At 42.5% G+C, this 27,730-nt stretch overlaps 9 non-coding genes and 2 pseudogenes across 9 annotated transcripts; 6 read left to right on the top strand and 5 right to left on the bottom strand.

Annotated features, from left to right (window-relative positions):
- Positions 1-1,496: 1,496 nt before the first annotated feature.
- On the bottom strand, positions 1,497-1,569 carry trnav-uac (transfer RNA valine (anticodon UAC)). The gene has a single exon. It is a non-coding gene; the product is annotated as a tRNA-Val (tRNA).
- An 87-nt stretch (positions 1,570-1,656) lies between these two features.
- On the top strand, positions 1,657-1,728 carry trnag-ucc (transfer RNA glycine (anticodon UCC)). Its single transcript has one exon. It is a non-coding gene; the product is annotated as a tRNA-Gly (tRNA).
- Positions 1,729-3,264: 1,536 nt separating this feature from the next.
- trnav-uac (transfer RNA valine (anticodon UAC)) lies at positions 3,265-3,337 on the bottom strand. Its single transcript has one exon. It is a non-coding gene; the product is annotated as a tRNA-Val (tRNA).
- Positions 3,338-5,036: 1,699 nt separating this feature from the next.
- Positions 5,037-5,109, bottom strand: trnav-cac (transfer RNA valine (anticodon CAC)). Its single transcript has one exon. It is a non-coding gene; the product is annotated as a tRNA-Val (tRNA).
- Positions 5,110-5,196: 87 nt separating this feature from the next.
- Positions 5,197-5,268, top strand: trnag-ucc (transfer RNA glycine (anticodon UCC)). The gene has a single exon. It is a non-coding gene; the product is annotated as a tRNA-Gly (tRNA).
- Positions 5,269-7,927: 2,659 nt separating this feature from the next.
- LOC132896959 (U1 spliceosomal RNA) lies at positions 7,928-8,082 on the bottom strand (annotated as a pseudogene).
- Positions 8,083-10,785: 2,703 nt separating this feature from the next.
- Positions 10,786-10,857, bottom strand: trnad-guc (transfer RNA aspartic acid (anticodon GUC)). Its single transcript has one exon. It is a non-coding gene; the product is annotated as a tRNA-Asp (tRNA).
- Positions 10,858-11,270: 413 nt separating this feature from the next.
- LOC132895879 (U5 spliceosomal RNA) lies at positions 11,271-11,385 on the top strand. The gene has a single exon (XR_009655872.1). It is a non-coding gene; the product is annotated as a U5 spliceosomal RNA (small nuclear RNA).
- Positions 11,386-11,576: 191 nt separating this feature from the next.
- On the top strand, positions 11,577-11,752 carry LOC132898870 (U2 spliceosomal RNA; annotated as a pseudogene).
- Positions 11,753-19,182: 7,430 nt separating this feature from the next.
- trnat-agu (transfer RNA threonine (anticodon AGU)) lies at positions 19,183-19,255 on the top strand. Its single transcript has one exon. It is a non-coding gene; the product is annotated as a tRNA-Thr (tRNA).
- A 7,509-nt stretch (positions 19,256-26,764) lies between these two features.
- trnat-agu (transfer RNA threonine (anticodon AGU)) lies at positions 26,765-26,837 on the top strand. Its single transcript has one exon. It is a non-coding gene; the product is annotated as a tRNA-Thr (tRNA).
- The last annotated feature ends 893 nt before the right edge of the window (positions 26,838-27,730 follow it).

Raw genomic sequence — 27,730 nt, 5'->3', positions numbered from 1 at the left:
CGTGGCCAGGCCCCCGGGAGGAAACGACAGCAACGGATCGGTTGCTCGTCACTGCCTTGCCAAGGAGGTGACTGAGGGCCGATCCTTCTGCTTTCCGCTCGCGTTGCATGCGGTCGAATGGCATCGGTTTGCGCAAACCTGGGCGTGCTTCAAGGACACGGGCGCCTGCGTGCTTGTCTTTCGTTGGCGGCAAGCTGCTTCTTTGCATGTTTTCCACAAACAGAGGACTGCACAGTCACGGTTTGAGAGTCAATAAGCAAATGTGTCTGAATGTTGGCCGGCAAATACTCGTTGAGACATGATGAAGCATTCCAGAGTCAATGCCACTTTGCAGCGTTCTGATGCCGTGTGCAGCCCTGTTGACCTGACCTCACTCCGTAAACGAGCAACGAAGTGGCATTTGAGAACACCAGCTCCCCGTGACGAATTGCAATGTCCATGCTTCCACAGTCAACAGAAATGTAGATCGTGCCCGATTTTGTTTTTAAAGCAGCCGTCACGGACCTTGATGGAAAACCAGAGAGGCAGGGAAACCGTGCAAACGAGGTTTTGTCCCGACGGTCGTCTGCACCTAGGAGAACATGACAACCACTAAGCTACAGAAAGCAATCCGGTCACGTTAAGGGTCTGTCTTTCTGGCTGTTTCGAGGGTACCTGATTTTAGCAAGGCGATAACTGGACGTTAAGGGAAGCAGAGCTCAAAAGGCAAAGCATGGCTCTGCCAGGTTTCTCAGGAGCGTCTATTCGCTTGTCAGGTGAAAGGGGAAACCACTGCACAGCAGAAAACACGCGAAGCTTTTTCAGCGTCTCGGTTTGGGACTGTTCCAAAAGGCACGGACGGAGCAGAGATCGCAGCTCGACATTTGTTCGCCGCCAAGTTCAAGAAAAGGGGCACCGATTCCGCCCGGCTTCGAATCGGGGACCGTTCTCGTGTTAAGCGAACGTGGCAGCCGCTACAGCACAGAAACCACCCGTGTGTTAGCTCTTGCCTGGGCCTCAAGAAGAACACAGATCACGCTTAAGCGACTGCCATGAGGATAGGGGCACGGCCTTGGCGTCGTAGAGATGAGCTGGTGGTCGAGTGTGACGAGGATCAGCGCTGAAAAGCGCTGCAACAACATCACGGGAAGAAATCAAATGCCTTGTTTGGACGGGCCAAGGAGATGACTGAGGACTGTTCCTTCCGCTTTCCACGAGCGACGTAAGTAGATGTTTGCAGGGTTGAATGACATCAGTTTGCCCCTGCGTACGTTCGACCCATGAAGCGGTGAACAACACGGGCTCCTGCGTGTTTTCCTGTCGTTGGCAACAAGCGACAGGTGTATATTTGTCCACAAACAGAGAACTGGAGAGTCACTGTGTAAGATTTGTTCAGCAAATGTGTCCATACCTTGGCTGGTGAAAAGCAAACACTTCCGTAGTTGGCACGGTCAGAGCAGAGATCACAGCTCAGCAGTCACTCAAAAAATAAATAAATAAACAAACCCACCCACCGCTGTTTCTGCCCGGTTTCGAACCAGGAACCTTTCGTGTGTAAGACGAACGTGATAACCACTACACTACAGAAACCTCAGTGCTTGGCCCGATCAGCTGTTGCCTGGGCCTCAAGTTCAGAAGCAATGGCACTTAGGCATCTGTCCCCAGGCCAGGCACGCAGCGTTGGTGCTATAGTGGCTAGCATAGCTGCCTTCCAAGCAGTTGACCCGGGTTCGATTCCCGGCCAACGCACACCCTTTAACGCTTCGTTTCCCTGATGAAAGGCAGAGAGCGTGGCCAGGCCCCCGGGAGGAAACGGCAGCAACGGATCGGTTGCTCGTCACTGCCTTGCCAAGGAGGTGACTGAGGGCCGATCCTTCTGCTTTCCGCTCGCGTTGCATGCGGTCGAATGGCATCGGTTTGCGCAAACCTGGGCGTGCTTCAAGGACACGGGCGCCTGCGTGCTTGTCTTTCGTTGGCGGCAAGCTGCTTCTTTGCATGTTTTCCACAAACAGAGGACTGCACAGTCACGGTTTGAGAGTCAATAAGCAAATGTGTCTGAATGTTGGCCGGCAAATACTCGTTGAGACATGATGAAGCATTCCAGAGTCAATGCCACTTTGCAGCGTTCTGATGCCGTGTGCAGCCCTGTTGACCTGACCTCACTCCGTAAACGAGCAACGAAGTGGCATTTGAGAACACCACCTCCCCGTGACGAATTGCAATGTCCATGCTTCCACAGTCAACAGAAATGTAGATCGTGCCCAATTTTGTTTTTAAAGCAGCCGTCATGGACCTTGATGGAAAACCAGAGAGGCAGGGAAACCGTGCAAACGAGGTTTTGTCCCGACGGTCGTCTGCACCTAGGAGAACATGACAACCACTAAGCTACAGAAAGCAATCCGGTCACGTTAAGGGTCTGTCTTTCTGGCTGTTTCGAGGGTACCTGATTTTAGCAAGGCGATAACTGGACGTTAAGGGAAGCAGAGCTCAAAAGGCAAAGCATGGCTCTGCCAGGTTTCTCAGGAGCGTCTATTCGCTTGTCAGGTGAAAGGGGAAACCACTGCACAGCAGAAAACACGCGAAGCTTTTTCAGCGTCTCGGTTTGGGACTGTTCCAAAAAGCACGGACGGAGCAGAGATCGCAGCTCGACATTTGTTCGCCGCCAAGTTCAAGAAAAGGGGCACCGATTCCGCCCGGCTTCGAATCGGGGACCGTTCTCGTGTTAAGCGAACGTGGCAGCCGCTACAGCACAGAAACCACGCGTGTGTTAGCTCTTGCCTGGGCCTCAAGAAGAACACAGATCACGCTTAAGCGACTGTCACGAGGATAGGGGCACGGCCTTGGCGGCGTAGAGATGAGCTGGTGGTCGAGTGTGACGAGGATCAGCGCTGAAAAGCGCTGCAACAACATCACGGGAAGAAATCAAATGCCTTGTTTGGACGGGCCAAGGAGATGACTGAGGACTGTTCCTTCCGCTTTCCACGAGCGACGTAAGTAGATGTTTGCAGGGTTGAATGACATCAGTTTGCCCCTGCGTACGTTCGACCCATGAAGCGGTGAACAACACGGGCTCCTGCGTGTTTTCCTGTCGTTGGCAACAAGCGCCAGGTGTATATTTGTCCACAAACACAGAACTGGAGAGTCACTGTGTAAGATTTGTTCAGCAAATGTGTCCATACCTTGGCTGGTGAAAAGCAAACACTTCCGTAGTTGGCACGGTCAGAGCAGAGATCACAGCTCAGCAGTCACTCAAAAAATAAATAAATAAACAAACCCACCCACCCCTGTTTCTGCCCGGTTTCGAACCAGGGACCTTTCGTGTGTAAGACGAACGTGATAACCACTACACTACAGAAACCTCAGCGCTTGGACCGAGCAGCTGTTGCCTGGGCCTCAAGTTCAGAAGCAATGGCACTTAGGCATCTGTCACCAGGCCAGGCACGCAGCGTTGGTGGTATAGTGGCTAACATAGCTGCCTTCCAAGCGGTTGACCTGTGTTCGATTCCCGGCCAACGCACACCCTTTAACGCTTCGTTTCCCTTATGAAAGGCAGAGAGCGTGGCCAGGCCCCCGGGAGGAAAAGGCAGCAACGGATCAGTTGCTCGTCACTGCCTTGCCAAGGAGGTGACTGAGGGCCGATCCTTCTGCTTTCCGCTCGCGTTGCATGCAGTCGAATGGCATCGGTTTGCGCAAACCTGGGCGTGCTTCAAGGACGCGGGCGCCTGCGTGCTTGTCTTTCGTTGGCGGCAAGCTGCTTCTTTGCATGTTTTCCACAAACAGAGGACTGCACAGTCACGGTTTGAGAGTCAATAAGCAAATGTGTCTGAATGTTGGCCGGCAAATACTCGTTGAGACATGATGAAGCATTCCAGAGTCAATGCCACTTTGCAGCGGTCTGATGCCGTGTGCAGCCCTGTTGACCTGAACTCACTCCGTAAACGAGCAACAAAGTGGCATTTGAGAACACCAGCTCCCCGTGACGAATTGCAATGTCCATGCTTCCACAGCCAAAAGAAATGTAGATCGTGCCCGATTTTGTTTTTAAAGCAGCCGTCACGGACCTTGATGGAAAACCAGAGAGGCAGGGAAACCGTGCAAACGAGGTTTTGTCCCGACGGTCGACTGCACCTAGGAGGACATGACAACCACTAAGCTACAGAAAGCAATCCGGTCACGTTAAGGGTCTGTCTTTCTGGCTGTTTCGAGGGTACCTGATTTTAGCAAGGCGAGAACTGGACGTTAAGGGAAGCAGAGCTCAAAAGGCAAAGCATGGCTCTGCCAGGTTTCTCAGGAGCGTCGATTCGCTTGTCAGGTGAAAGGGGAAACCACTGCACAGCAGAAAACACGCGAAGCTTTTTCAGCGTCTCGGTTTGGGACTGGTCCAAAAGGCACGGACGGAGCAGAGATCGCAGCTCGCCATTTGTTCGCCGCCAGGTTCAAGAAAACGAGCAGCGATTCCGCCCGGTTTCGAATCGGGGACCGTTCTCGTGTTAAGCGAACGTGGCCGCCGCTACAGCACAGAAACCACGCGTGCGTTAGCTCTTGCCTGGGCCTCAAGGAGAACACAGATCACGCTTAAGCGACTGTCACGAGGATAGGGGCACGGCCTTGGCGTCGTAGAGATGAGCTGGTGGTCGAGTGTGACGAGGATCAGCACTGAAAAGCGCTGCAACAACATCACGGGAAGAAATCAAATGCCTTGTTTGGACGGGCCAAGGAGATGACTGAGGACTGTTCCTTCCGCTTTCCACGAGCGACGTAAGTAGTTGTTTGCAGGGTTGAATGACATCAGTTTGCCCCTGCGTACGTTCGACCCATGAAGCGGTGAACAACACGGGCTCCTGCGTGTTTTCCTTTCGTTGGCAACAAGCGACAGGTGTATATTTGTCCACAAACAGAGAACTGGAGAGTCACTGTGTAAGATTTGTTCAGCAAATGTGTCCATACCTTGGCTGGTGAAAAGCAAACACTTCCGTAGTCGGCACGGTCAGAGCAGAGATCACAGCTCAGCAGTCACTCAAAAAATAAATAAATAAATAAACAAAACCACCCACCGCTGTTTCTGTCCGGTTTCGAACCAGGGACCTCTCGTGTGTGAGACGAACGTGACAACCACTACACCACAGAAACCTCAGCGCTTGGACCGAGCAGCTGTTGCCTGGGCCTCAAGTTCAGAAGCAATGGCACTTAGGCATCTGTCCCCAAGCCAGGCACGCAGCGTTGGTGGTATAGTGGCTAGCATAGCTGCCTTCCAAGCAGTTGACCCGGGTTCGATTCCCGGCCAACACACACCCTTTAACGCTTCGTTTCTCTGATGAAAGGCAGAGAGCGTGGCCAGGCACCCTGAAGGAAACGGCAGCAACGGATCGGTTGCTTGTCACTGCCTTGCCAAGGAGGTGACTGAGGGCCGCTCCTTCTGCTTTCCGCTCGCGTTGCATGCAGTCGAATGGCATCGGTTTGCGCAAACCTGGGTGTTCTTCAAGGCGTGCTTGTCTTTCGTTGGCGGCAAGCTGCTTCTTTGCATGTTTTCCACAAACAGAGGACTGCACAGTCACGGTTTGAGAGTCAATAAGCAAATGTGTCTGAATGTTGGCCGGCAAATACTTGTTGAGACATGATGAAGCATTCCAGAGTCAATGCCACTTTGCAGCGGTCTGATGCTGTGTGCAGCCCTGTTGACCTGACCTCACTCCGTAAATGAGCAATGAAGTGGCAATTGAGAACACCACCTCCCCATGATGAATTGCAATGTCCATGCTTCCACAGTCAACAGAAATGCAGATCGTGCCCTATTTTGTTTATAAAGCAGCCGTCACAGACCTTGATGGAAAACCAGAGAGGCAGGGAAACCGTGCAAACGAGGTTTTGTCCCGACGGTCGTCTGCACCTAGGAGAACATGACAACCACTAAGCTACAGAAAGCAATCCGGTCACGTTAAGGGTCTGTCTTTCTGGCTGTGTCGAGTGTACCTGATTTTAGCAAGACGATAACTGGAAGTGCCGGCAAGGGCCTTTCTGTGCGGAGTTTGCATGTTCTCCCCGTGTCCGCGTTGGTTTCCTCCGGGTGCTCCGGTTTCCCCCACAGTCCAAAGACATGCAGTTTAGGTTAACTGGTGACTCTAAATTGACCGTAGGTGTGAATGTGAGTGTGAATGGTTGTCTGTGTCTATGTGTCAGCCCTGTGATGACCTGGCAACTTGTCCAGGGTGTACCCCGGCTTTCGCCCATAGTCAGCTGGGATAGGCTCCAGGTTGCCTGTGACCCTGTAGAAGGATAACGCGGCTAGAGATAATGAGATGAGATGAGATAACTGGACGTTAAGGGAAGCAGAGCTCAAAAGGCAAAGTATGGCTCTGCCAGGTTTCTCAGGAGCGTCTATTCGCTTGTCAGGTGAAAGGGGAAACCACTGCACAGCAGAAAACACGCAAAGCTTTTTCAGCGTCTCAGTTTGGGACTGTTCCAAAAGGCACGGACGGAGCAGAGATCACAGCTTGACATTTGTTCGCCGCCAAGTTCAAAAAAATGAGCACCGATTCTGCCCAGTTTCGAATCGGGGACCGTTCTCGTGTTAAGCGAACGTGGCAGCCACTACAGAAGAAAGCAAATATCTGCTATGTCTGCAAATCTTATGAAGACAAGGAGGCTTAGGGACCAAAGCGCAGCGTGTTAAGAAAATTTACCTGGCTCCGCATGTTGCTGGTGTTTTCGTTCTGCTCGCACAGCTTTCTGACCACCAGGGAAGAAATAACAGAACAAAGCTTGCAGGCAAGCAATGTGATCCACCATCTCTGGACTACTGTTTACTTCTGCTGTGCACTGTGCAATGCCTTCTGTCGATGACGCATTCTTGATGACAAATTTCTGCTGAAAACTCATGGAGACCCTTGCTCATGCCAAGGTTCCCAGAAGCCTGACCTAAACCCGTTCAAGAACACGTTCCCTGGTGGTCGGAAATCCGTGCAAGCAGAGTGAAAATAACAGCAACATGCGGAGCCAGCTACATTTTCTCCACATGCTGCGTTTTGGTGCCTCAGCCCACTTGTCTTCATAAGACTTCAAACACATTGTGCAACCTGCACTCCAGCACACAACATCAGGGGAGGGGAAAGAAGGAAGGAAGGAAATAAATAAATAGGCAGCACGGTGGTGTAGTGGTTAGCACAGTCGCCTCACGGCAAGAAGGTTCTGGGTTTGACCCCGGCGGCCAGCGGGGGCCTTTCTTTGTGGAGTTTGCATGTTCTCCCTGTGTCTGCGTGGGTTTCCTCTGGGTGCTCCGGTTCCCCCCACAGTCCAAAGACATGCAGTTAGGTTGAAGTGGGGCGGCCTTGGGCTGGGGTGCCCTTGAGCAAGGTACCGAACCCCTGACTGCTCCCCGGGCGCTCTGGGCTGCCCACTGCTCTGGGTGTGTGTGTGTGTTTGTTCACTGCTTCAGATGGGTTAAATGCAGAGGATGAATTTCACTGTGCTTGAAGTGTGCATGTGACGAATAAAGATAGATAGATAAGCCACCAGCTCTATTTTTGACTCTGTCAGGGTTATGGAAAAGAGGAGAGAGCAGGAACGCATTCCCCCACTTTCAGAAATTATACAGTTGATATTCCTGCATTTGAGAAATTCACAAAGATCTGCACAACCCCAGTGAAATTCCCTCCATCCACAGTGCATCCTCAATAACCATTTCCTGCTCAAAACTCGTGGAAACGCTAGCTGGGTACTGAGGATAAAAAAAAGCCTGAACAAAACCTGTTTCCTAGTGTTCAGAAACCCAGCAATACACAGAACCAGAGAGATTTTTTTCCACACATTAACCTTAAGAGCACAGTCCTCCTTGCTCCTCAAAAACTTCAAGCAGCCAGTAGCTCTTGATATAAAACACCTGAACACCAAAAAAAAGAAAAACTTCAAAAAGACAAACAGCTCTATCTTTGATTCCAACAGATTTATACAAAAGAGGAGAGCACGAACACAGTCTCCCACTATCAGAAATTATGCAGTTGAGGTTTCTGCATTTGAGAAAGTTTGCACAGCCTGAGTGCAATGGCTGGGCCTCACTTTGTGCAAACCACCTTTTTGATCATGGTATTGCCCCTGCTAAGTAAATATAAGATTCTTTACCTGGCTGAGATGTAACCCTGCAAGGGTGTAGGCTGCTCCATGAGGGCAGGCAAAGCGTCCGAGCAGGGTTTTGCATAATTTTTGGCCCCCCCTCTTCCAAGTTATCACAAGACACTGGTGGTGATTTCATGTGCGCTCCCTCTACTGGTCAGACAAGATATGGACCCGACAAGACTTTGCACCGACCTACACGTAGCCCTTTCCCACCAACAGGGAACGGGTTCCCTTCTGGTTCGTGCACCAAAGTTTGATCCGTTCGGAGCATTTTGATCAAAAACCCATTGGTTCAGACAGTGGTTTAATTGCCTTTTGTAAGGAGGAGGAGCCCTTACACTCACAGTGGTCAATATCTCTCAAAACATTTTTATTTATCACACCATTGGTTTAATACATATTTTATCAACTTATGGCCTACTTATTTATATCTCACATCAGTGAACATATTGCTAACTTATTAAGCCTATGTTTCACCATCAATCTACACTGTAATTTGTAAAACTTATTCACAATATACACCACCAATTCACATATTAGCAATAGTTATTTACATCTCATCAATCTACACTATTATTTGCATTACTTGTTTACATCTCACACCATCAATTCACATATTAACAATAGTTCTTTACATTTCACACCATAAATCTACATCAATCAAATCAATTGTTTGCTAAACTTACTTACATGTCATATCAAACCACATATCAGCAATAGCCAGTCATTAGTCAAGTCAAGTCAAGTCAACTTTATTGTCAAATATGCTATACATGCTCGACATACAGCACAGATGAAATATCAGTCCTCTCTGACCCACGGTGCAAACTGGCAATGCAATAAATAAAAATAGAATAATTGAAAAAAACAAACAATATAAACAGTATAAACACTCTAGATAGGAACTAGACATAGACTAAACACTCAAACAGTATAAACAGTATAAATAAACAGTATAAACACTAGATAAGAACAAGACAGACTAAACACTCAAACAGACAATATAAACAGTATAAACACTCAAGATATGAACTAGACTAAACACTCATACACACACACATATAAATTGGTACAAATAACCAAACAGTCAAGGGCACTTGAGGTATAGCAGGTAAACATGAAATAAGCAGTATAAACAAACTAGCAGCTGTTAAGGTGAGGTAGTGCGGAATAGTGCAAATGGGCGAGGTAAAGTGAGATGTGCGGTCCCTGAGTTCAGTGTGTTAATGAACGATGAGATGTATGTGTGTGTGTGTGTGTGTGTTGGGGGGGGGGGGGGGGAACTGTGAGGATGACATATCAGATGCTGAAGGGGGGTGTGCGAGCAGAATCTGTGGCGGGGGGGGGAGTTGAGCCTCCTGACTGCCTGGTGAAAGAAACTGCTCTTGAGCATGCTGGTTTTGGCCCAGAGACTCCGCAGTCTCCTCCCCGACGGTAGCAGGCTGAAGAGGCTGTGAGATGGGTGGGTGGGGTCACCTGCAATCCTGATGGCTTTGAGGGTGAGGCGGGAGTTATATATATCCATAAGAGAAGGGAGAGAGACACCAATGATCCTCTCAGCTGCTCTCACGATGCGCTGCAGAGTCTTGCAGCAGGACACGGTGCAGGCGCCGTACCACACGGTGATGCAGCTGGTCAGGATGTTCTCGATGGTGCCTCTTTAGAATATGTGCATGATGGGGGCCGGGACTCTTGCTCTCCTCAGTTTGCGGAGGAAGTCCAGACGCTGTTGGGCTTTTTTGGCCAGTGATGCGGTGTTGTTGTTCCAGGACAGGTCTTCAGAGATGTGCACACCCAGAAACTTGGTGCTGCTCACCCTCTCCACTGCAGCACCGTCGATAGATAGTGGAGCATGCTGGGTGTGCTCTCTCCTGAAGTCCATAACAATCTCCTTCGTCTTCTCCACGTTCAGATGGAGTTTGTTGTCCTTGCACCACATTACAATTTAATTTACAACTTTCCAAATAAGACTTAGATCAAGTTTCTCCTGCCTTTCGTGTCTCTGTCTACATGCTCCTGGGGAGACTCCCAGAGTGTCTGGGAGACTAGGGATGTCTGAATCATTTAATTTTGTTATTTAGTCTAGTCTTAGTACTCCACAGCAACCTCATAACTTTGGCCGACCAAAGTAACATTGGATTGGGGGTCGAGCGTGCGAGCCAATGGAAAAGTCCAGGCTGCCAGTTCTCACTATCACGAGGGAGGTTTGCTAACGCTCCATGCGCAAAGATAGGTTAGCGGGCATCCATTAAATTAGCTAACTCAATTTTCTGATATTTACCTAAAAGCTAAAAACACAGAAAACTTTTTTTTGTCTGACTTTTACTAGACTTAGAAATAGAATATTATTAGAACATCATCAGAGGGTCTACCATTGGCAATTTATAATAGTCATAATTGACATTAACATTGACTTTAGGCATATTAAAGTATGGTCTATAGTCACTGGATTTATCTAGATCTGTTACTATTAAGATTTAATTGCCACAAAACGTGATTATTCATATATACACGCTCAAGGGCACTTCCACCCAACTGCAGTACATGTCTTTGAACTGTGGGGTTAACCAGAGCTGACACAGGGAGAACACACAAACAGGCCCTCGCCAGCCGCTGGGCTCAAACCCAGAACCGTCTTGCTGTGAAGCTACAGTGTGAACCACTCCATCCCCCTGCTGCACAAGTTATTTTTAAAGCCTCCCCGTCGGGGAATCGAACCCCGGTCTTCCGCGTGACAGGCGGAGATACTGCCCACTATACTAACGAGGATGATGCAATAACTCTCATTTATCAATAAAAAATGTGGTATGGAAAGCACTTACTGCTGGGGTCAACAGCGTTCCTGTCAATAATCAAACTCCAGCTGATGTTTTCATATTTAATTTATAGGCCTACATCCGTGATATTGGACAGATCACACAGCACTCAACTGTTCCTTTTCAAAATTCAACACCCCCACCCTGCTTATCTATCTATCTATCTATCTATCTATCTATCTATCTATCTATCGATCGATCGATCGATCTTTCTTTCAAAAAAGCTCGTTGGTCAGACATTTCTCTGCCTGTGTGCAATGGTTAATAAAGCTGTAAAGGTGTAAGAGATTGGCCCAGGCCACCTTACCCTCTACCAGCTTTCTGCACCTCCAATCCAGTGTCACTAACCTGATCCAGTGTTAAGTGCAGCTCAGGTTTCTCTTCATTGACGCATAAATCTTTCGCCTTTTACTAAAGATTTCCATGGAGAGAAATGTTAATGAGTTCAGTATGTTTTTGTCGGCTTTGCTCTGGCGGAGTTGAACGTTTTTAGTCAACAAATGTTAGAACTATTGATCTTTTTGCATAAAAGCATCTCCTACACGCCTCAAAAGCCGATGTCTCTCTTCAAAAGGATCCAGCTGTTGGGGGCGGAATCTAGCTGTGTTTACCTTTCTGGATTTTAATATGTGGAAGTGGTATATTTAAAGCTATTCACTGAAGTAGTTTATCATTTTTCCACATTTTAACCAGTTTCGAGTGTAATATTTATTCTAATCAATTTGATATCTGATTTGTTCTCTTAACAAGAGCGTTATATCAAGCAGATTTTTTTTGGAACAAGGAGTTGGGATAGGGGTTTGTTCTTTCGGCTCCATGTACTAACCTGATGTTGTAGTACCTCTATCTTTGTTCTAGAAAAAGTTCATTTTTTCTTATTTGATAAATGGGCTTTTTAGAGTAGAGAATAAAAATAGTAGTTTGGTCCTTTTATTCTATACTCTCATGTGGTATTATAGTAGATTTAGGAATGGTTACCTTATTTTAAAAGAGAAAGAAAAAAAATCTTTGTTTTTCCTGCCCTAACTTTTTCCCTATTTTCTGGTTTTCTCCATGCTCAACAACACAGGTGTAGAATTGGGTGTGGGCGGTATGGGAGAGAAATGTTAACAAGTTGAACGTATTTTTGTAGGCTTTGCTCTGGCAGAGCTGAATATTTTTGGTTATCAAGTGTTAGAACTATTTATCTTTTTGCATGGAAGCATCCCCACATACACTCTACAAGGCGATGTCTCTCTTCAAAAGGATCCAGCTGTTGGAGGCGGAGTCTAGCTGTGTTTGCCTTTCTGGATTTTAATATGTAGAAGTGGTATATTTAAAACCATTAACTGCAGTAAATTATTGCTTTTCGGCCTTTGGGTTAAGCGCAAGCGTGTTATCTATTATTAATCTAATATGTTCTGTAAATGAAAACAACTTTTTATTCTTCCACTGCTGTAAGGAACATTGAAAAATATTTTTTATTTATCAAATTGCTCAGGTTTTCAACAGACGTTCCTGGACCCGGGATTTGTTCTGCTAAGGTTGGTCCTATACAAAGTAATGGTTGAAACTATTAATTACCACATCCATATTATATTCATCTTTGTCATTATTAAGAAAGTACCTTAGATAATTTAAAGATCTTGACCCATTTTTTATAATACTGTTCAAAGTGCTCCAAATTACTTTGAGATTATTTCTGTTATCATTTAATAATTTCTTATAATATAATTTCTTATAATATTCTTTCTTAGCAGCCCTTATAATATTAGTTAATTTATTTTTATATTTTTTATATCTATCCTCTGCCTCTTTAGTTTTCTGCTTTATGAACTCTCTATACAATGTATTTTTCTTTTTACAGGCATTTTGTAAACCCCTTGTAATCCATGGACAGACTGTATGTTTGACTTTTTACTTTATTGAACAATTGGACAATTTTTATTATATAATGATATAAATATCCTCAAGAATTCCTCATATGCTTTATTTATGTCTTTTAGTCGGTATATTTCATCCCAATTTTGTGCCAGCAAGTCATTTCTAAAAGTGTTAATTGATTCCTCTGATCTAAGTCGTCTGAAAAGTTTTGTGTTTTCTGATTTATTATTCCCAAATTTTGTTTCATAAACTGAGAAAACTGGTAAATGATGACCGATATGATTTATCAATAGTCCACTTACTAAATTGTCATTAAAACTGTGAGTGAATATATTGTCAATGAGGGTGGCTCCGTGTGAGGTGATTCTGCTGGGTCGAGTAATTTTCGGGAAAAAGGCCATACTGTACATTGTGTTGATAAAATTGTCTGTCATTTTGTGTTTATTTGGATTGAGCAGGTGAATATTGAAGTCTCCGCATATGAAAACTGTTTTGTGACTCACTTTTGAAAACATTTCCTCTATCCAGTTATTGAAGACCTCAATACTAGAATCTGGAGCTCTATATATACAACTAACAATTACATTTTTATGTTTCTCTCTGCAAATTTCAACTGTTATGCATTCCAGTGTGTTGTCAATTACTGTTGATATACTTTCCATCACACTGAATTTCAAGTCCCTATCCACAAATATGGCCATGCCCTCTCCACTCTTGTTTTGTCTATTTATGTAGTTGAATTCATAGCCCTCCAGCTCAAAGTCCGTGCTTTTGACGTTATGTATTCAAGTTTCAGATATTGCTACGATGCTGAACAGATGCGAAAACTGATGTAGATATTCCTTGATGAGATTGAAATTTGCATACATGCTTCTGCTATTGAAGTGGATAATTGAGAGTTTGCCATCAGGTTTAATGCTCCGATTGAACTGTTCATCAGTGTAATAACAGCAGTTGTTGTTAATGGCAGAGAAGAAATTATTGTCCAGGTCTATATCATATTCCAAATCCTGTGATTTGTGATCAGTGTACACATGATTGTAGTTCCAGTAAATCCTGTTCCGTAATCCTCTGAGATGTGTGGCTTATGGTCCCGCTCATGATGGTCACTGATACTTTTCCAGGTCCTCGATATTTTTAACAACCAATACTTTGGCCTCCTCAGGTGTACCATTTAGCTTAGTAAACACCCTGCAGTTTGTCATCCAAGTATTCTGAATTTTCCTCTGTTTCTTTAAGGCATGTACATTCCTGGCTATATCTGCATTTTGTTTGGTCAGATGCTCGTTTATGTAGACCCTGGATCCCTTTAGCTTGTACGCTTGCTTTAATAGTGCAGTCTTATGTTTCCTGTTGACAAACCTCATGATGATGGTCTGCTTGTCGCTGGTGTTCCTCCTTGGTAGCGGGTGGCAAGCCTCAATGTTATCGCAGTCCAGGTGAATTCCCTCGGACTGCAGGAAAGCAGATACCTGTTGCTCCATGGAGCTCACATCCAGCTCTCTGGGCTCCCCCCCCCGCTGATAGCTTTAATCAGCGGGGGGGAGCCTGGGGAGCTGGATGATAGATATTTGGGCTCCATGGAGCCCGGGGAGCTTTGATAAATATTTGGGTTTAATCCAAACAGTGGCTGTTTTCACAGATGTGCTGCTTTGAATGTGGCAAAAGAAATTTGATCTTGACTTGGCTGAAAGTGCAGATGATTCAGATGGTTTGCAAAATGACAAGTTTTTCTCTGTAAAATGCAAACAAGGCAGCAGTTGGTGTTTCAGAGAATGCGAGCAGTGGTCCCACTATCACTTACATGCAAAGCAAGTGCTCTACCACTTGAGTTAACTCCCCTGCTGTGTTTAAGGGTTTGTCCAACTAACAACCACAAGCCCCCCAACACTGCCCTTCCTGGCCTGCTCGTTGCTCTCTGGAACCATGCCTGAGTTTCCATTGGTTGTTTGTTTATTTTCACATGGGCGACTGCACAGAAGTGGACTTTTGTTCTGGAGGAGTGTATTCTGACTCCTGTTTGCATGAATAACAGGTGGTAAGCTTCAAGGGTTTTGCCACTAAAACAACCCAATCTCCTCACATGGAGTCCCTGGCATGCTTCTCACACTTTTGGGGCATGCCTCAGGAAGCATTTGTTGCTTCATTGTTCAATGAGAGCAGTTGGGTGGAAAGTGGTGAAAAGTGCCTTTTCAGGTCAGCAGCTTTAAGAATACAAGCAGGTAAGCATCATATTTTCAGTTTGTGAATGCTGTCTCAGCTGACTTTGCACTCGAGCGAGAGTTAGAATTTCATAGTGGATGGTGGGAATATGACAAGCCTGTTGAAAAATGTAAGTTGGAGATACTGAAATAAAGTGTAGTAGTAAAGTGAGCAGTTGGGTGGAAGGTGGTGAAAAGTGCCTTTTCAGGACAGCAGCTTGCTTTTCACCAGCAGCTTTAAGAATACAAACAGGTAAGCATCATATTTTCAGTTTGTAAAAGCTGTCTCAGCTGACTTTGCACTCGAGTGAGAGTTAGAATTTTATAGTGGATGGTGGGAATATGACAAGACTGTTGAAAAATGTGAGTTGGAGATACTGAGGTCAGTGGGCAATTCAAGAAATAAAGCCAAGCAAACTGAAAGGAATCTGTAAAACCTCACCTTCGGAGCTCATCAGAGGAGCATATCAGCAGAAAAGTAATGTGCAGTTAGTTGATTTGGTCATTGTTGCAAACAGTGCCAAGGTTGTGGGTTTAATCCAAATAGTGGCTGTTTTCACAGATGTGCTGCTTTGAATGTGGCGAAAGAAATTTGATCTTGACTTGGCTGAAAGTGCAGATGATTCGGCTGGTTTGCAAGATGACAAGAAAGTTTTTTCTCTGTAAAATGCGAGCACGGGGACAGTGGGTGTTTTGGAGAATGCAGGCATCAATCCCACTAGCTGTCTCAGCTGACTTTGCACTTGAGCGAGAGTTAGAATTTCATAGTGGATGGTGGGAATATGACAACCCTGTTGAAAAATGTGAGTTGGAGATACTGAGGTCAGTCAGCAATTCAAGAAATAAAGACAAACAAAGTGAAAGGAATCTGTGATAGCTAACCTTCGGAGCTCATCAGAGGAGCATATCAGTCTAAGCTGACTTTGCACACTAGCGAGAATTAGAATTTTAGATTTGATGCTAGTATGAACTTTTATTGCCATGATGGAGTTTGTGGAGGAAATGCAGCTGTTGCTAATTAGACCTGTTGCACTGGAACAGAGTAAATATCCACCCTGTTGCACTGTGTGCAGGAGGAGAACCTGAAGACGGTGCTGATGAACCTGACCAGTGCCTCGGTGCAGACTAACAATGTGGGAACCAAGCAGGCAGACACCGTCTACTTCTTGGCCATAACACCCCAATTTGTGACGGAGGTGGTCAAAGCTGAGAGTCCGGATGGCATCCTGCTCTCCATCGGCGGACAAATGGCACTCAACTGTGGTGAGACCTGTTCTGAATTATATCTCTACATGTGTAGATATAGAGTGACAGCTACAATTATCAACAGTACATAATTACTGACACCTTTTCAGATTTACCAATTGAAAACAATTTTACAAAGGTGAGTTTCAGTTCCAACAGTTTTTATTGGTTAATTAATCAACCGGAAGACACCCCTCACCCTTTGATCTTGTCGTCTGATGACACAGCTCGTTATCTGAGATGGAATTTTTTTTTAGCACGATGAGCAAGTTGAGGAAAACCTGGATGCTATCATTGCATGTAAGTATGGTGGAAAGATCATGGACATGTTTTTACTTATCAAATTCACCGATATTTCATGATATCCTTGTCGAAACCTACTTTGTTTCTTACTCTTTCATTTGACAGTCGGCATTTTGTATCTTATCATGCGTTTGAGAAGTCATGTGAGGTGTTGATCATCGTGATCACTTTCACCGGTGTCCACCATTATCGACACCTTGTGGAATTAAGTGACATTTACAACTGTTATGGATTGATCTTTGTGTAGCATTGTTGAAGCAGATGAAGTACTTTAAAAAATATATAAGTGCTGTGATTTATCATAATTTTTTCCTGATTCATAACAGAATGGAATGCTTAGAGAGTATTTGGAATCTGATTGAAATAAATAGAATTCGACCAAAATCAAATTCCTAGTGTATATATATATATATATATATATATATATATATATATATATATATATATATATATATATGTGTGTGTGTGTGTGTATGTATGTGTATATGTATTATAAATTACATGCTTGAAATATTCAGGTTTTTCTATTCCATTTAGAATTTTTTTTGCAGTTTGTTGTAAATATCTACCATATATTACAATATCAGACATTTTATATTTTTAGATATAGAAATATAAAGTTTTGGTTCGAGAACTGACATGCGACCTTTTACCTGGATTTTCATGTGGTTATAATATCAATTGCCTGTTGACATTTATTGGTAAACTACAAACCTAGAAATTAATACAAACGACAATGAGTGATTTAACAAAATTTAATGTACAAAAGTACTTAGAAAGTGGGTAGAAAGTGGAACAAAAAGATTTTCTGACACAGGTTAAACATTATCAGTTCATTTGTTTACAACCATTAGGATTACTTCCTCATTTACCTAAGCACTGACTTCGATATATTTATATAAAACATATTTTGGACTTAATACAAGTCTATATAAAAAAATTAAATAAAAACTGTTTTGTTAACTTAATTCCACATACCATTTAAAAAAATAATTCTCATCTCGATGTCAATAATTGTGGAACGGTGTCGATAACTGTGGAACGGTGTCACATCATCTGACATGCTAAGTAATCGGGAATCAACTTATTTTTTTCCAGTGGAAGTTTGAGTGACGATTCATGCACAATTTATGTATTGAAAGTCTCTTCTACTTTTGCAATGGCCAAAAGATCATTAAGGTGTCGATGATTGTAGCCGCAGGTCTAGTTCTGGATACTTAAACTTACGACCTACGATACCCTGTGGTAGGAGTGGTGCTGTTTCAGATTGGCATGCTGCAGCAGTACAGTGTGAAGGTTTTGGGCACGCCTGTAGAGTCCATCATTGCCACAGAGGACAGACAGCTGTTTGCTAACAAGCTGAAGGAGATCGATGAGAGGATCGCCCCCAGTGTGGCTGTGGAGTCAGTGAGCCCTGCTCTTCTCTCGTTACACTCCACACATGTATATCCAATATCCAGCACACGATATTCCCAGTCACCCGCTTTTAAAGGCCTATATAGATCAAATGGGTGTGCTTTTATACGAATATTTGCATGTGTAACATTATTTATGATAATATTTACTCAGCATGTAATGATATATTGCAATGATAAATCATGATACATATTTATGACAATTTGAATAAATGAATTACAAAACAATGTCAACTGTGAACTACTACTCACTTACATATACCCTCACTCTCGCTTATATCAGAATACAAGCAATTGAAGGAATAGGACACTTATTATGAATGTTGACTTCAACAAATAATTAACCCTGAAACAAGTAAGTAAAGAGCAGTGTTCAACCCAGGTATTTCAAATAGCATCCTGGTAAACCGTCATTTTGAAATAGCATTTTGCTTCTTGAAATAGCGTCTAAATCCAGCCTATAAATTTCATAAATACATTCAGTTGGTAAACAGATAGTCGATGTGCGACAGACTTGAAAACAGTATACACAGTATAGAACACCAAGCTGAAGTTTGGTACTAAGTGACTATGATTTGTGGTTGCTGAGAAAAAGGGTGTTTCGGATGGACGGAGATACAGACGGACGGACGGAGGTAAACCAGTATATCCCCACTTCTTTGGAGTGGGGGTATAAAAAAATGAATTGTAATTATCAGGCTGTGTAATCACAAAGATAGATAGATAGCTCCCAAGCTGGGAATTTTTGTTGCAGCAGCAAGTTATCAAATATGTGAAAAGAAAAAGACACACTGTGCAACATAAAATAGAATTAAAAAAAAGAACAAGCTGACTTTGCAATATACAGATAAAATGTAACAATAAAAAATAGCTATATATGCACTTTGTACATGTGACTGTGCATTAATAGTGCTAAAATCAAGAATTGTGATGAATGAAGATAAAAACTGTGCAAAAATGTCAGTATTGAACGGAAGACAAATAAATAAATCAAAACAAATCAACTCTAACAGTGCAAATGACTAATGACAGTAAACCCAAAATTTTGCCTCTTCAGGTAGCTTTTTATTTCCTTTGCCATGACCCGGATTCAAACCAGGGTTGCTGCAGCTACAATGCAGAGTACTAACCACTATACAATCATGGCAAACTACTTGGGTAATTGGATACTTACTTTCAAGACCATACCACTCATAATTTTCAAGTTCTGCTCCGGAAACAAAACCTCCCCCTCAGACTAGCATAGCTATGGGCTCCATAGCTCAGTGGTGAGAGCCCTGGTCTAGTAAACCAGGGCTTATGAGTTCAATTCTCACTGGAGCCTGTAAGGGATATTTTGAAGGTGTAAAGATGATCCAGATAAAAGAGGGGATGTTAAGAACACTGACACCAGAAGGTGAGCAAGTACTACTTATGCTTTCTCATCACCTGAAGACCACTTTCTGCTGGTGAGAATGGCCCCAGATGGACAGTTTGAAGATCAGTGAGATCACTGTGGATGAGACTGAGGACCTGAAAGTGTCTTTGGTGTGCAATTTCTGCAAAGTGCTTTGCACTCAAGTCTCCATCAATGCACATAGTCGGGTGGTATTTGTTTATATTTGGAGGCTATTTTGCAAAATTTACCAAGTCTTGTTTTTGGTAATAGTATACAAGTTCAGATATAAATGCATAAATCTGGACTTCTTGTAATGTTTGTAGGCTGCTGTTTCATAGTTAATTATGCAGGGGAACTTTGTGCATAAAAAGATCCCTGAAACCACATGTACGAAATTGGTATAAAAGTATTACATCATTAATATGCAATTATTATATCCATAATAGCGGAGCTCCCAGCGGAGCACCATACCTAAGAAAAAATGGTAAACCCATCAAGTCGATTTTTTGTGACATGTGATGTCATTTGTGCCAATACCTTCTTTTATGTCCCCACGGACTCGAAACAGAGGCGCAGATAGGATTTTTGAACTGGGGGGGACTGAGCTGTCAGCAAATGATTCCATTTTGTGTGTGTGTATATATATATATATATATATATATATATATATATATAATACCATTCAAAAGTTTGGGGTCACTTTGAAATGTCCTTATTTTTGAAAGAAAAGCACTGTTCTTTTCAATGAAGATCACTTTAAACTAATCAGAAATCCACTCTATACATTGCTAATGTGATAAATGACTATTCTAGCTGCAAATGTCTGGTTTTTGGTGCAATATCTCCATAGGTGTATAGAGGCCCATTTCCAGCAACTATCACTCCAGTGTTCTAATGGTACAATGTGTTTGCTCATTGCCTCAGAAGGCTAATGGATGATTAGAAAACCCTTGTACAATCATGTTAGCACAGCTGAAAACAGTTGAGCTCTTTAGAGAAGCTATAAAACTGACCTTCCTTTGAGCAGATTGAGTTTCTGGAGCATCACATTTGTGGGGTCGATTAAATGCTCAAAATGGCCAGAAAAATGTCTTGACTATATTTTCTATTCATTTTACAACTTATGGTGGTAAATAAAAGTGTGACTTTTCATGGAAAACACAAAATTGTCTGGGTGACCCCAAACTTTTGAATGGTAGTGTGTATACATGTTATTTCACCTCCCTCACTGCCATCACCAGGAACTACCTGCAGGCCAGGACAATGATAACATTTTAACATAGCCTATGGAAATCCAAAGTTTACACATTATCATCACGCACAGAAATTGCAAAACTGCAAAACTAGTTTTAAAACCGCTAAGTTCCAACTGTTAAACATAGCGAGAGGCTGGGCTACGTGTGTGTGTGTAAGGTGTAAACCAGTGCATCCTGACTTTCTAACTATGCTCGCTGAAATTATGGCAGGGAACGCCAGATTAAACATTAAAACTGCCTTCTGAGCACTGTATCTACAGGCTACCACCGAAAGAAGGAGGCTACCAGAAAGGCATCTCTACTCCGTACGATTTTACTTTCACTACGACATTACTTTGAACAGACTATCAAAAAATTGCAAGGTGATTGCAAGAAATTTGAGTAAGTTCAGCAATTTCTTGCTAATTATGATAGTGGACAGCTTGATCCGACTATCCTCGGTATCACAACATTTGCTACGGAATTTGTCTCACATGCAAAGAGAATTTAATTATAGCCCTGGTTGAACAGAGCAAAATCAGTAAAGCCAGAGAGAGTTTCTGAAGAAAGCAAAAGTAACATGAACCTGCTTTCCTCCACACATCTCATGCAACCATCTCAAACGTTGACACTTTATTTTGGCCTGTTGGTCTAGGGCAGGGGTGGGGAACCTTTTTCCTATCAAGGGCCATTTCGAGTTTTATAACATCCTGTGGGGGCCAAACTAAATGTTTTAACCCATAACCTCTGCTGAAAATTTTAAGATGCAGCCCATTTATTTTAGCTTTCTTTCATGCTATTCAAATAAAGCAACTTTTTGGTGTAACTTTCTCTTTTATCCCTTTTTAATCTTCCCATTTTCTTTTTAAATTTTATCCACCTCTTATTGTTTTAATGCTCTGTTTTTAGTCTTGTGTTCTTATTGATTTTATATGTCCTGATGTAAAGCACTTTGAGCATTTTATGTAATGAAGATGCTACAATATAATAATATTTTACCAATTTTTATTATTACATGTGGCCAATCTAATGTGAAGGCTGGAACTGTTTCTCTTTGGCGAGGCATCTGATGTCAGATGGTACAGATGACGATGCTACTCGCAGCTGGTTTTCCAGGTTTGGGTCAGTCAGTCTTGAGCGGAACCGATTCTTTGCAAGGGTCAGTTCTGAGAAGAACTGCTCACAGCAGTAGGCTGTCCCAAACAGTGATGCAAAGCAGAGGAAGGTTGTTGTACCTAGCTTTGAGCTCATTGTTGCTTTGCAGCTCAGTGATTTCGTGCTGTAGGTTGTCAGGCACATCAGCTGGTTCCACATTGAATGGTGTTGCAAATATGTTCAGGTCCTTCTCGTAACTTCTCATCAGCTGGAACCTCTCTCCAAAGGCCTGGAGTAGTTTTGCACACTCCCCAGCATATTCAGATGTCACAGCAGGCTTTTGTTCTTGCAAAGTAGGAAAGTGCACAGTGTTTCCCCTTTCCAGTTGCACTTGTCACAGCTTCAGTTTAGCTTCAAATGATTTCGCATTTGAAAACAGTGAGCTGAAAAGCTGGTTGGGACCTTGGAGCTTAACATTCAGTTCTGAGAGGTACTTGGTAATGTCCACCATGAAGGCCAAATCACACAGCCACCTGCTATCACTGAGTTCTGTGACTGGTTTGCCCTTCATCTTCATGAACTGCTTTACTTCTTCCCTCAAGTTGTAGAAGCGTGCAAGCATATCTGCACGACTCAGCCACCACACCTCACAATGGTAAACCAGGTCTCAAAATTAAAACAAAAAAGGCTTTAAATATTTCACTTTACATGTAATGAATATAGAATATATGAAAGTTTACCTTTTTGAATTAAATTATGAAAAAAGGAACTTTTTCATGGTATTCTAATTTTTTGAGATGCACTAGTATATATATGATCAAAATCTTTGTCTCTCTCTCTCTCACACACACACAATGTTAGATGTGCAGGAGAGATGGCATGAGGTCGTTGCAGTGCAGTTCGAGGATAAAGCTGCACACTGGTGTTGGCTCTACTCTCCCGTTTGCTGCCCTGTGTTTGGTCTGTCTGGGATCCTGGAGGCGGTGAACCAACCATCGGTGGTTGCTGTGTTTGTATCGGGCCCCTGCCTGCTTCGCCGGTGGCTGGTGGGATGATGGGGTTTTTGCACTATCTTTTACTGTTCTTTTGTATTGTGATCATTGTGTAGGTTTTGTCATTGCTCTTTTCTTTCTATTGTCCCTGTTGTTCTAATTTTTGTATCCCCTTGTTTCTTATGCGGTCTGTCATTCACGTGGGAATTTTTTTTTTACTTTTTTGTATGTTACATCGTTCTGTGTGCGTTCCATATGTTTTTTCAAAGTTTTGGTGTCTTCAGTATTGTTCTGCGGTGTAGAAAATGGTAATAGAAAAAAACTGATACAAATCACTGATACTGTATAAATCACTTAAGGATTTAATTTGCACTTTTGAAAATCTACCTGTTCATTTGGTTCTTTGCACATCTTGTGTTCGTTGTTTGTGCACTGTTGTCTTTGTTTTGTTGTGCTGTATAGCTTTTGTGTTGGTATAATTAAAAAACATAGATTGTCAAAAAAAAAACTGAAAAAATAATATAAACCCCAAATATCAAAACTCACTTTTAACAGAAGTCATCAAGGAATCACTGAACATTTTTGTGAAACAGTATTTTTTCATTGAAAAACTGTCATTAAACATAAGAAGTACATTAAAAGGATGACTTAAAATCCAACAATCAAGACAATGATGGAATCAGTTTTCATGCTCTCATTATGTTAAAGAAGAGTTTTGCTTATGGATCCTCTCAGAAATGAAAGTTCGTATGAACAGAACTGGTAACTGGTGCCAATGTTCGGCTGTTACCAATGTTGCTGAAAGATTTTCTCCCATCGTTTAGTCTTTGTTCGCAGAAATATTTTTACCAGCCTTGAGACATATTGAAGCATTTAAGAATAATTCACAAATAAACAGTTTATTATAAAAAGAGGAAACATTGAAAGTAAATTGCACACAAGCATGACAATTTTCTCATTTTTAAGGAAATATATAAAAGGTATAATTTTATATTATGTGTAATAGCTGTTCCTATTTGTACTGTGTATCCACCAGGCTAATATATATCAGAAATTCTCAATAATGACTTCATTTCACTAAAACACACCTCACTGTGTAAAATCACTGTGGATTACAAAAAGCTAACACACAAATATCATTGTAAAATTCAGACACTGCAGGATCTTGACTTTAGAAAGTGGGATGTATATGAATTTATTGAAAACTTGTTTAGTGCTTTTAGCAAGGATATCGCAACTCACAGCAACTCTACAACCATGGTGAGCAGAAACGCAGCTCAGCAATCAACAGCAGAAGACCACACTGGGTTCCACTCCTGCAGCCAAGAACAGGAATCTTCAAATCAAGAACACGTTCCGATTACACTGGCAGGTGAGTGTATATTTTTATTGACCTCCACAAACCATCCATTTATTTATTTTTAACTGATTATCATTGGTATTATATCATCCCGAATTGTGTAACCTTAGCAGTTGATCAGCCTTCAGTATAATATAACTGTGAATGTTTTTGTACAGTGCAGTTGGATTTCCTGTCACTGTGGGCTGCAGAGCACAGTAGTATAGTGCAGAGTCTGATACAGCAGCAGAGGAGATGAGCAGACCCACTTTTTTATTCTTTTCATCAACTTCAGCAGAGAGACGTGGTGGGATTGAGTCACTTTTATGTCCACTTTGGGATATAAAAAGAAGGAACTCCAGTTTAGATTTTGTCTGTACCACTTCATTTGTAGCTGCAGGACAGAGTAACATCACTGCCTTCATCTATAATTGTATGTGTGAAAAGTGGCTTTATTGAAGCTGCTATGGAGTCACCTGTCATGGAGAAGAGACCATGCGCATTCTGATTTTTCTTCCCACCACACATGAATAAATCACTAATTCAACATTTAATATTTCTGCAATCATGAAAAGTCAAAGTTAACTCACCGAGTGAAAGCCACAGACACATGAATATAACAGTGAACATGATGAATGGTCTCAGCTGAGTGAAAGTATTCTTTCTGTACTATGATATGTTCACATCATAAAGGTTCATGAAGCTCCAGCCCACAGCACCACATGACAGTGTCACCATTGTTACTGACAGATTGTTGATTCTTACTGAAGCATCCTGGCTTTACATTCAGCCTCACATGGGGAACCTGTCTTCAACTCCGACTGTCAGCAGAATTCATGGAATTATGAAAAATTAATCATTCTAATCTGTAAAAATATAATATAATTAATACATTATTAAATGTTTAAATTCCCTGTTATTTGTTTTATCAGTGGTTTTGCTGCATTAGGAGATTTGGCCTATTCTGAAATTGCTGTAAATAAGTATAAATCATGACAAATAATTTAGTATGACAAGTTATTATTATTACTACAATGTGATTGATCTATTGACTTTGTAATAATGAAGCCTGTTATTTCACTGAGGTGAGGAACAAACCAGCTGCTGCTCTTTGTAATATTATGAAAGATGCCACCAAGCCATTAGGCCTTAAGAGGTGTGATGCATTTTGTGTGTGAAGTTTGCTGGATCGAGTGAAGGTTGCACAGAGAGAGAGAAAGAAACTGGGCGTTTTATTTATTTGTGTTTCTTATTTCCTCCTTCAATCCTCATTGGGGCCTTTGACAGACCTGAAGGGAGAAAGATCACGTCTCAGGTTCTGATCTAAAAATATTGGGACCTGAGAGAAGTGGTGCTTGTGAGTTCTTGCTGCTGAGGAAGCAGAGGTTTCTTCAACACGTTACACTTAAGTCTCTATCATCGAGCCTTTGACACCAACAAAAATACTTCAATTAAAACTCTAAAGGATTCTTATAATGCTGTAAATATTTGTAAGTTCCTGGTTACATAGCACTAGGAAACTCGGGACAAGAACTCCATGAGATGTACATAGAAAAAGCATGAGGTTGAGAAAATTACAAGTTAAAAAAGACAAGGAGACAGAGTCATCTATATCCCTCACCCTATATACCAAGTTTCAAGATATTATTTGTCACATTTTTCAAATTCTGCTGCAGGAAACCAACCCTACCTCTTTATACTGACCTCAGCAGCCCATGGCATAAGCCCACCAGTCCTTTGGTCCAGATTAACATTTCTCACATTTCTTAGTATCAAAAGGCACATATACATTACTTAATCAACACATAAAGAAAAGAAAGAAAGCACAACTTTATTCATCACACACTTGTGAAATTTCCTCTCTGCATTTAACCCATCTGAAGCAGTGAACCCACACATGCACACGTGAGCAATGAGCACACGCACACACCTAGAACAGTGGACAGCCATGCTAACAGCACCCGGGGAGCAGTTGGGAGTTAGGTGCCTCACTCAAGGCCATACCATATTAACCTAATCGCATGTCTTTGAACTGTGGGGGAAACCAAAGCACCCAGACACAGGGAGAGCATGCAAACTCCACATTGAAAGGCCCCCTCTGGCTGCAAACCCAGAACCTTCTTGCTGTGAGGCAACCATGCTAACCACTTACACCACCCAAAATTATGCCTACTCAGGTAGGTTTTTTTTTTTGCCATGACCCAGATTTGAACTAGGGTTGCTGCAACCACAACGCAGAGTACTAACCACTATATGATCACAGCAAACTACTCAGAGATAAGCACATGCTAACTTTCAAGACCATACCACTCATAGTTTTCAAGTTCTGCTTTGGAAACAAAACCTCAGACTAACCTGAGAGACCAAGTCTGAAATTGTTTCCATGGAAACATGAAAAATTTAAATTTCTCAAATTTCTTAGTATGAAAAGGCACATCTGCATCACCTTGTTAATATGTATGCCAAGTTTCAAATCCGTATCATGAATAGTTTTGGATATATGCTCCGGAAACAAACATTGCTCTTAGAAACTAAGTCAAAATCTTTTTTTTAATGTAAAAATTTAAAAAAATGCCAGAATGCCAGAATGTACAGTCCACATGATTGACACACTGCATTATTTAAAATGTGTGTCCTTTTTTTGTGAGGCAAATAGTAAACAGAAGCTAACTGCAGCAAGGAACTAAAGTTGTGAGTGATGTTACAGCAGTTTCTGTGGGCTGTTTTGAGGATCAGCACAGGGGCTTCAAGGTTCTGCTGTGGCCCCAAGCTTCAGCAGCTGTGCAACAGGTAAGGCTCCATAGCTCAGTGGTGAGAGCACTGGTCTAGTAAACCAGGGGTTGTGAGTTCAATTTTCACTGGGGCCTGGAAGGAATGTTTTGAAAGTGGAAAGATGATCCAGATAAAAGAGGGGATATTGAGAACACTGACACCAGAAGGTGAGTAAGTGCTGCTCATGATTTCTTGTCACCTGAAGACCACTTTCTACTGGTGAGAATGGCCCCATATGGACAGTTGTGAGATCACTGAGGATCTGAAGGTGTCTTTGGTGTGCAATTTCTGCAAAGCACTTTGCCCTCAAGTCTCCATCAACACCCATCGTCAGGTGGTATTTGTTTATATTTGGAGGCTACTTTGCAAAATTTACCAGGTCTTGTTTTTGGTGGTAATATACAAGTTCAGATATAAATTCATAAATCTGAATGTCTACTCTTAAATAAGTGGAATATTGGCTTAAAAATCAAAATGTATTTATCTACATTATTATTTATCATAACTTTTTCTTTTAGTCATCTTTACCAGGGGTGCCAATAACTATGGAGAGCACTGTACAAATCTTTTCCCATTCTATGACATGTCTGAGTTTCTATAAATTGAAGATTTTCATACCAGATGCTTTGTATAAGAGCCATCCTCCTTTGATTAGCTTCAGTTTCGGGAAGGCTCTTTCAAATAAATTGGAAACCTAAAAAGTTTACATAATGGGCTTAAGTGGGTTCTTTGATCTGTGTGTCAGACAAGGACTGTCAGGTGTCAGAAATCTGAATTGTACCTCTGAGTGTGTCATGTCTACATCCATTGACAGAGTTCTTTTGCCGAGACCTGCCTGCATATGCTGTAGATCTTGTGCTGCTGAGGGGGTCATATCAGAGTTTTTGCTCAAAAGAAAAACTGAGAAAGTGAAAGGCTTCCAGACTTTGGCCACCTTTGGTGACTTGAAACCTATGGCAGCTCGGTTAGGCCTCTGTTTATAATATCC

This window comes from Neoarius graeffei, chromosome 1 (genome assembly GCF_027579695.1).
Source record: "Neoarius graeffei isolate fNeoGra1 chromosome 1, fNeoGra1.pri, whole genome shotgun sequence".
Taxonomy (NCBI): domain Eukaryota; kingdom Metazoa; phylum Chordata; class Actinopteri; order Siluriformes; family Ariidae; genus Neoarius; species Neoarius graeffei.
Note: the sequence above shows the minus strand (reverse complement) of the source record. Positions and strands in the feature narration are given on the sequence as shown.